The 8124-nt window shown below is 44.8% G+C and overlaps 1 long non-coding RNA gene across 1 annotated transcript in view; it reads left to right on the top strand.

Moving 5' to 3' along the window:
* Nucleotides 1–7945: 7945 nt before the first annotated feature.
* Nucleotides 7946–8124, top strand: part of LOC109306709 — a 1245-nt gene continuing 1066 nt past the window's right edge. The window contains exon 1 of the long non-coding RNA XR_002100083.1: nucleotides 7946–8052. This is a non-coding gene — a long non-coding RNA (uncharacterized LOC109306709). The remainder of the gene's footprint in view (nucleotides 8053–8124) is intronic.

Here is an 8124-nt window from a genome sequence, read left to right on the forward strand (position 1 = left end):
CGCCGCAGGCCGCGCCCCTCGGGCGGGCCGCCGGGAAGGCTGGACGCGAGCGGGAGGGTGCGCGCGCACGGGGGCGGTGGAGAGGACAGCCGCGCGTAGGGGGCATAGGGCGTTTTGTGCAAGCAGGGTGTCGGCTGCCGTGGTTCCCCAGCTTTCCCCGGGGCAGGGCTGTGTTGGGGCAGGGCTGCCAGTAGTCTGATGTCGAGTTTAGACGATGTTTTGTACGGGGTGATCTGGACAGGGTAGTTCCTGCCCCAGGCAGGGGTGGCACCAGATCAGTGGTGCTCAGCCGTTTTGGCCATCGGGCCAGATGGACGGCACCCAGCTGGTCCATGGGCCAGATCTGGCCGGAGGTCCCAGTCCACCGGAGTGGTCGCAGTGGAGACCCCATCCGGCCATACGGAAGCGGTTGGAGGGACAGCCTGGCTCCAGCCCAGCCCTGCGGGAGCAAAGGGGGTCTGAGGCAGCCGCGACACAACCCTGCAGGGGTGAAGGGGACTTGACCCGGTTCAGCCCAGCCCCGTGGGGCAGTGTGGCCTGGCTGGATCCAGCTGGAGGGGAGGGGCGTGGGCCAGCCCCAACCCTCTGTGCAGAGTCGGGGCTTTGGCAGTGGGAGTGGGTGAGTGTATTAATTGCCACTGCTCCCCCACTGCTGAATTTCACAACCCATGGGGAGCCCTGCAGGACAATACTGTGGCTCCGCAGGTCAGAGGCTGCGGACCCCTCTGGGAGGTCACTTCCAGCCCTGCTGCTCTAGGAGTCTCTGATTTGGGGCTTTTGAAACAGCAGGAGAAAGTTACAATAACAGCTAAGGAAAAAGTGAAGTGCGAGGGGCTTCCACATGAGGAGAGGCTAAAGAGGCCAGGCCTGTTCAGTTTAGAAAAGATGGGAGGGCAGGATCACAAAATAAAACGAATTGGTAGTAAGTTTAAAACTAACAAAAGGAAGTTCTTTTACCCGCAGCACGTAGTTGAAGGGCAGAACTTGTTGCCACCGCATTGTGGAAGTTATCAGTTTAGATTGTGGAAGTTATCAGTTTAGCCAGGTTCACAAAGGGACTGGACAAATTCTTGAAGGAAAAGGGCATCAGTAGCTCTTTAGCATGGGGGTTAGGGGTACAGCCTCTGTATCAGAACTTCCTTGACCTTAAACGTTGGAGGCTGCAAGTGAGAGAGGAACAGCAGGGGGAAAAGCCCTGGTCAGACCCAGTTCACTCTCCCTTTCAGCATCCACTCTACCCCTGTGTGACACAGGAGCCTGGGCAACATGGGCCTAAGGTCTGACCCAATAAATGGCAATTCTTGGGTGCTTATGTTCTAAGTGGTGGGATGATGCCCTCCCCAGTTCCAGCAGCACTTAAACGTAGTGACTAACATACAGCAGTTAGTAATGTGTAGCACCTGGTGGATGGGTGTTGTTATGGAGCCCAAGTCTGTTCCTCCAGAAGTCAATGAGAAGACTAATTGACTTGTTGAGAAATGGATGAGACCGGGGGACGGCAATGTTTTTGGGTTCAGTGCCAAAAACACCCGCAACTTCAACTTGTAAGAAGTTGGCGTGCCAGGGATGGATGGCAGGGGAGCCACGAAGGGCCTGATCCTTGTTGTGGCAGTGCAGCCCTGACCCCTTCCCTGAGGCATGTGTGCCAAGCAAAATGCCTTTGGGTGCCACACTGACACATGTGCCAGGGGTTGTCTACCCCTGGATTAGACCTTTCGCCTTCAGAAGAATTTTTTAAACATTGTTTATAAAACCTGTGCTTGGACTTGAATGGATTGACTTCTGCCCACGTGAAGCTCCTTACTAAAATCAACATGGATTTCACTGAAACGCAGGGGTCCAGGTATAAAAACACAGTTGCTGGAACAAGGCCCTAATTTTGTAAATAAAATCTTTTAAAAAACTCACAGAAGAGAGTTTCAAACGTCAAAACCTATTACATATGAAGGCATTTTTCAAATGCCTTCAAATGAATGAGGGACTTGGCAAGGCCTAGTCTCTCCATCCTGCAAACCTCTTTGCACAATGATTATTACCAAGAAGAGTACCATTAAAGTGAATGTGGCTGCTGGCACATTTCAGGAACACAGCTTTATGGGACTATAAGTGAGTTTTCTGTTTGCATAGTTTAAATCAGATGGCTTTTGAGGAGTGACGTTGATGGAATTTGCAATAATATCTGAAATCTCTTACCTCTCCATTGACAGTAAAACTAGAGTCCAGTTTGATAATGACTGGATTTTATTGCAATGTGATGGGCACTTAGTGGCTTATATGGAACAAAATGAAGGTCTCACTGCAGTTGCTAATGAACAAGTATCTACACTATGGCAAACAAAAAACACTAACCAAAAACCTTTTCCACTAATGGTCTCTCTTATTATGACTCTTGCCAGAAAAGCAAAAAGCCAAGTGTAACACGGAGATGCTTTTTCTCCATCAGGGTTACGTAGGAAAGAGGAAAATTCTGTCCTTTGTCCTGTTGTATGTTCTGTCTCAAGAGCTGTTCACCTACCATTTTTCAAAGACGCTAAATTCACACAAAACTAGACAAATTAAAGAGGGCTTAGAGGAAAGGCACAGAAAATGATAAAAGGTTTGAGAAATAAGACCTAAGAAGAAAAGGTAAAAGAACTGGGTGCATTCAGCCCATAGACAAAAATTATAACACATTACTTTCTATAAATAAATAAAGCAATATTATGAAGTGGATAGGAATCAATTATTTCTGGCAGTGATGTCAGGACAAGAGGTAATGGAATGAAAGTGCTGCAAGAAATATTTAAGTGTCAATAGCAGAGACAATTATTTGGGGCTGGAACCAGGAGATTTATCCTTCCCTAAGCTACCAAACTCGATGGAGGGGAGCGTTTCTACTGCTGTTCTGTCGGGGTTCTTTTCTAGGAAAGGAAATCTTTAGCTTGTAGCTAAGGCTCCACTAGCACTGCAGCAGGGAGGCCAAACACATATGGTCCCATGAGTGGTGCAGGGTCAGTCGTTAGGCCCAGACACATGCACCCTCGTGCCAGATCCAGCCCAGTAGCGCCCACTCCGGCTGGCCTGAGACTGTGTGGTACTTGGCGCATGTTGGGTCCAGTTCAGTGCCTGCTCCAGCCGAACCAGGGCCTGTGCTGCATGCAGCACCTGCCTCAAACCAGCTGGGGCAGGCACTGTTTGCAGTGCACATCCTGGAGCGGGTGCTGCATGCAGCACAGTCCCAGACCACACAGGGCAGGCATCATGTTCAGTATGGGTTTCACACTGGCCAGAGCATGCGACAGTCCTAGACTGGCCAGAGCGGGCATAAGCTGGTCCAGCACACATGCTGCATAGTGTGGGTTGTACTGAGACCCAGGGGCAGCACCAGGCACTGGATGATGGGACTCAGCAGTGTGGCCTGCAGACTGTGTCTTTGACACCCCTGTGCTACAATAATTCAGGCTAGTGCAAACCTTTGCTGATTTGTACAACCCTCACCTACTTTGGCTACACTCCCTTCCCAGACAACACTACCCACTCGGAGCACGTTAGCTGAAACTGCAAGGGAAGTTTGCATAGTTGATATTTCTTCTATATCAAGACTTGTGCTGACAGAAAACTTTGTATTCTCTAACATTTTTTTCCATAAAAACAGGCAACGGAGCAAGCAAGGAAAGCTGCAGTGTTACCACCAGTGAAAACATGTACAGTTAAACTTAGCTACTTATTAGCAAGGTTTTAGGAATGAAAAATTTAGTATTAACAGGAAAAAGGGATAACAAATTCTTCCTAACCACAGTGATGGTGAGTCACCCCGGCTAAGTACAGTCAAAAAGCCCAAGGCTGAATCGATTCAGTCTTTGCAGGTTAGTCGAAGCTGCATAGATTGAACGGAGAAGCAAGTGAACAGACATTCACTTTTGATTCTGGAAATGCAGCCGCGTGCCTGCGGTGGCCCAAGCCAGAAGCTGGGGGACACCAGAGCACACCTCCCTGCTTGACTAGAACAGATACCAGGTGGGGGGTGGGGGAGAGTTGCAAAGCATTCTGGGTTGCTAGGGGACTGTGAGTTAACTTGAATTTGGAGGGGTACCAATCTAGCCTAAATCAGTTAAGTTTGATATTACAGCCACCCAGGTCTATCTGAAATCAGTTTCAGCCATTTTCAAAGCAGTTTATGTGTGCTAAACTTCTGTTGCGTTAGTTCTGAACTGATTTTTGAATTGACAATGTGTAGGGGGTGCACGTGCACCCCGAGATTGGCCACCACTCATGCTACCAGTGGCACCTGTGGGCAGTCGCTGCTCGCAACTCCCCCTGCCTTGCCGCCGACACCACTGCAGCCACCTGTGGGAACTCCCCACTCGCTGCCATCACCTCCCTGCCACCAACACTGCTGCCGCCTGCGGATGGTCAGCGTGCCCCCCCCAGCCTTGGGAGGCACACAACGTTCATGGATTTCTGATCACTTATACCCATTTATGTTCAATTTCTGTCCCCTTAGCCCCACAGTTTAACATTAGACCAGTGACCAATTCATTGAGTTCAGATTATATTGCGTGTCTCCTACTTACCTTCGTTGGCATCATAGGATTTGCACTCCGTGAGTTATATGTCATTTTGAAACCTAAAATCTGATTCTGATCCATTTCCAGTCTTGCCCTAGTGTGCCTCGACAGACATCATCACCATTTGTTCTGATTTACTTTGGTGTGAGTGAAAGGTGGCTCAGGACCATTTAGAACAGATGACCTCTTTGATAAATAGAAAATGAATGGTGCTGTGTGTTGTCAGAGCCTCCTAAACCTGCTCATTCCTATAGCTGCTTTTCTCCCACCAAATACCATCATGATTTAAGTTCAGTGATCAACAGCCCCAAATCCACATGGAAGTGAGTTACATAATGGTTCTTTTTTCATTTCAGTATATCTTTCCTCTCTCTATAATTTGTCATCTCATTAAATGACACCAATCCCATTCTAAGTAAATCAGCCAAAATACAGTGCTGCCTTTATAGTGTTGTCTCTGCTTATGCCACAACATATACTGTAGCACTGCAACCTGTAGTAGATATGCATCTTTCACTGTGTTGAGGCCCAAAATACAAGATGTTATATATTTCTTGTGAGGTACCAAACACTACACCAGCCCCTCGGCAGACCACTTGCTGATATAATCCCATGTAACTACACCAATTCAGTCTAATTGTGCCAATTTACGCCCGGTAAGCATCCAACTCTGGATAGCAAGAATCTGAGAACCAGAAGGATTATCCATTTCCCAAGAAAATGTATTATAGTTCTTTTAATTGCTACCTGAAAAAATGTACTAAATGTACTCAACTGGGTCAGACATATTTTTTGCTACTTGCCAAATGCTCAGGCAGCCATGTGAAGCACTGGTAACTAAGTTGGTCATATTTACAATGTTAAGCTATAAGTAACACAATACTCATATTATTTCAGGTTAAAAATCTCAACTTGAGCATGAGATCTGCCTACTGGAAGATATTTTAACAATGACAATTGTCTGAAGGTCATTTGCTTTCTGTCTGGTATTGCAGGTTCTCTCCTATGTTATCTCAGCAAATGTTTAAGGTTTGATACATAAAACAATGCAGGAAAGTACATTAAGTCAAAGGTGTGGAATCATCCTTTTTTAATGGGGCTACCTTGTAATATACATGTACTTCAGAGAAAGGAAAACATTTCTATCTAGTCAGGTGTATTTGACATTTGAATAACTCTTCTGTTTGCCTGTCCCTTTAAACAGTATGGAGGCTTTGCATTTTTCTATTTGTAATAATAACTGCCTGGAAAAAGCAACATAATCAGAATGTCAGTATTGACTATTGTTGTTTTAATTATTCTCCGAGTAGGTGAAACTCACATTTGCACAGAGATCGAGCAAAAGATATCTGAGCAGCATGAGCTTAATGGTGGGGAAGCCCTGAATCACAATTGTTCTACAGAAATGGAAAATGGAGTTGATTTACCAAAGGTTATTATTCTGGAGACTCATTTCTTCCAAACTGGGAGTAACTTAAGGCAATGAAATTGCAAATGTAAAAATAGTGGATGGAGAAATACAAAATGATCTGACAGGGCCTGATCCAACTTCCACTGAAGTTGTTACGAAATTTCCTTTGGAGTTCAGCAGATGTTAAATTGTAGCTGTAGTATCTGATATTCAATGTCCGTTTTATTAAATAATAAGGAAAGGTTATAATCAACCAACACATTTGACTGTACACAACTGGCTATATCAAGACCAGACAACTGAGTAATCATTTAAGTGTTTTGCTTTTATCATTAATTTCTCCACATTCAGGCACTTTTGCATTAAGTCTTGTGGAGGGAAGGATATTTAAGGACTGCAGTCTTTTCAACCCTGTATAATAGTTTCTCAACTTACGGTATGCATACCCCTGGGGGTACGCGAGACAAAGGCAGAGGGTACACGGGTACCCCACCGCTCTCTCTCTCTTGCTTTCTTTTCCTCTCTCTCACCCTCTTGTCCTCTCAAAACTATGGCAAAAAATTTGGTGCGCCATACATTGTGTGGTGCTTTAAATTCCCCAGTAATAATTTGGCATGCTGCGCTTTGCGCAGCACTGGCTTCACCCCTCCTAGCTTTGGGCAATATCACCTCTAGCCCAGGTACATACTTGAGTTGCACACCCCTGGTGTAAAAGGTGGCAACCCTACCCACACCAGATCAGACATCTGTCATATCACGGCCTTATATACACAGCCCTTCTTCCAACATATAGCACACTTTATAGTCTGTAAATATAAGATCCCCGGGAAAATTGAGTGTTGGGGTACTTATTATATTTTCAGAAGTTAGGGGGTACTTGCTACTTAAAAGGTTGAGAAACACTGCTCTATAATAGGTTTCTGGAACACGTCCACTAACTCTTCCTTTAGCTAGACTTTAAACCCTTATCCATTTTCACAATGTTGGCACTGAACAAACTCTTTGCTGGCTCTAGAAAACAATGCTTTAACTGGCTTTTGATTTCAAGGTTTAAGTAAGCTAGTTTCTATACCTGGTAGCTTCTTTCTTGCAGCTTAAAACTGAAATTATTTGTGTCCCATTGCACAGATGGAAAGAGCTCAGCAGTATAATGCCACAGACTAGAGAAAGCTAGAATTAAACTTAGCTTTTATTAACAAGAGTAACCAGCTCTTTTCACTGTATACTTGACTCTTATCAAATTCCCCTTTCAGATGAGTGTTTTTTATTGATTAAAAGCTATCAAAGGCAAACTTATTCCCATTCAAACAACTCTTTGATGTGGAAATGAATAATAATAAGCTTTGTCCTTCTAAAGCACATTTTATACAAGTGTCTCAAAGCATTTTACAAAAAATGAATTAAGACTTGACATCTCTAAGAATTAATTTTTAGTAAATTAATTATTACTGCAGCATCTCTAAGCAAGGATTTCAAAGCATTTTCAAATATTAATAAACGTTAATAAAATCAAACAATAATAGACTCAACCGCATTATTTTGTAGATGGGCAAACTAAGCCAGAAAAATGAACATGCTTTACCCTGGTCTGTGTACACTTCGTTTAGACTGGATTTTTTTCAAAAGATTTTCTATTTCCATTATTACACTGGTGGTAACACTGGTGAACACAAGTTGCTTTCTGTAGTCAGAATTTAAACTACCTTCTAGTACTCGCACCATTGCTATCACCAGAAGGATGGGAACATTCAAGGGAAGTGCCTGGTATAGACCCAAGCATTATGTGCAAGTAGCAGCATGAAAAACAGGACATAAAATCTACTTCCTAGTAACGGGAGTTCAAAGTAAAGGAGAGAGTGGATAGTGCAAGGTCCTCCGTGCCAACTCAGTTAATTCAAATGAATCTAGGGCCTCAGTGCTAGTTCTGGTGAACAGTGATAATGGGCCCCCAGGACTGGACTTAGTCAACCTGGTAGATCTAGGAGTTTCTGTGTGAAGAAACACTTTATCAACCAGTTCTCCAGAATCAATGGTAATGGATTACAGTCAGCCAGGACAAATCTGGGACCTTCCTACCACTTCATAGTTTCTAGGGTCGGAAGGGACCTGAGCAGATCATCTAGTCCGACCCCCTGCCATGGCAGGAAAGAGTACTGGGGTCAAACG

Source organism: Crocodylus porosus, unplaced genomic scaffold, assembly GCF_001723895.1.
Source record: "Crocodylus porosus isolate Cpor-Errol unplaced genomic scaffold, CroPor_comp1, whole genome shotgun sequence".
NCBI classification, from domain to species: domain Eukaryota; kingdom Metazoa; phylum Chordata; order Crocodylia; family Crocodylidae; genus Crocodylus; species Crocodylus porosus.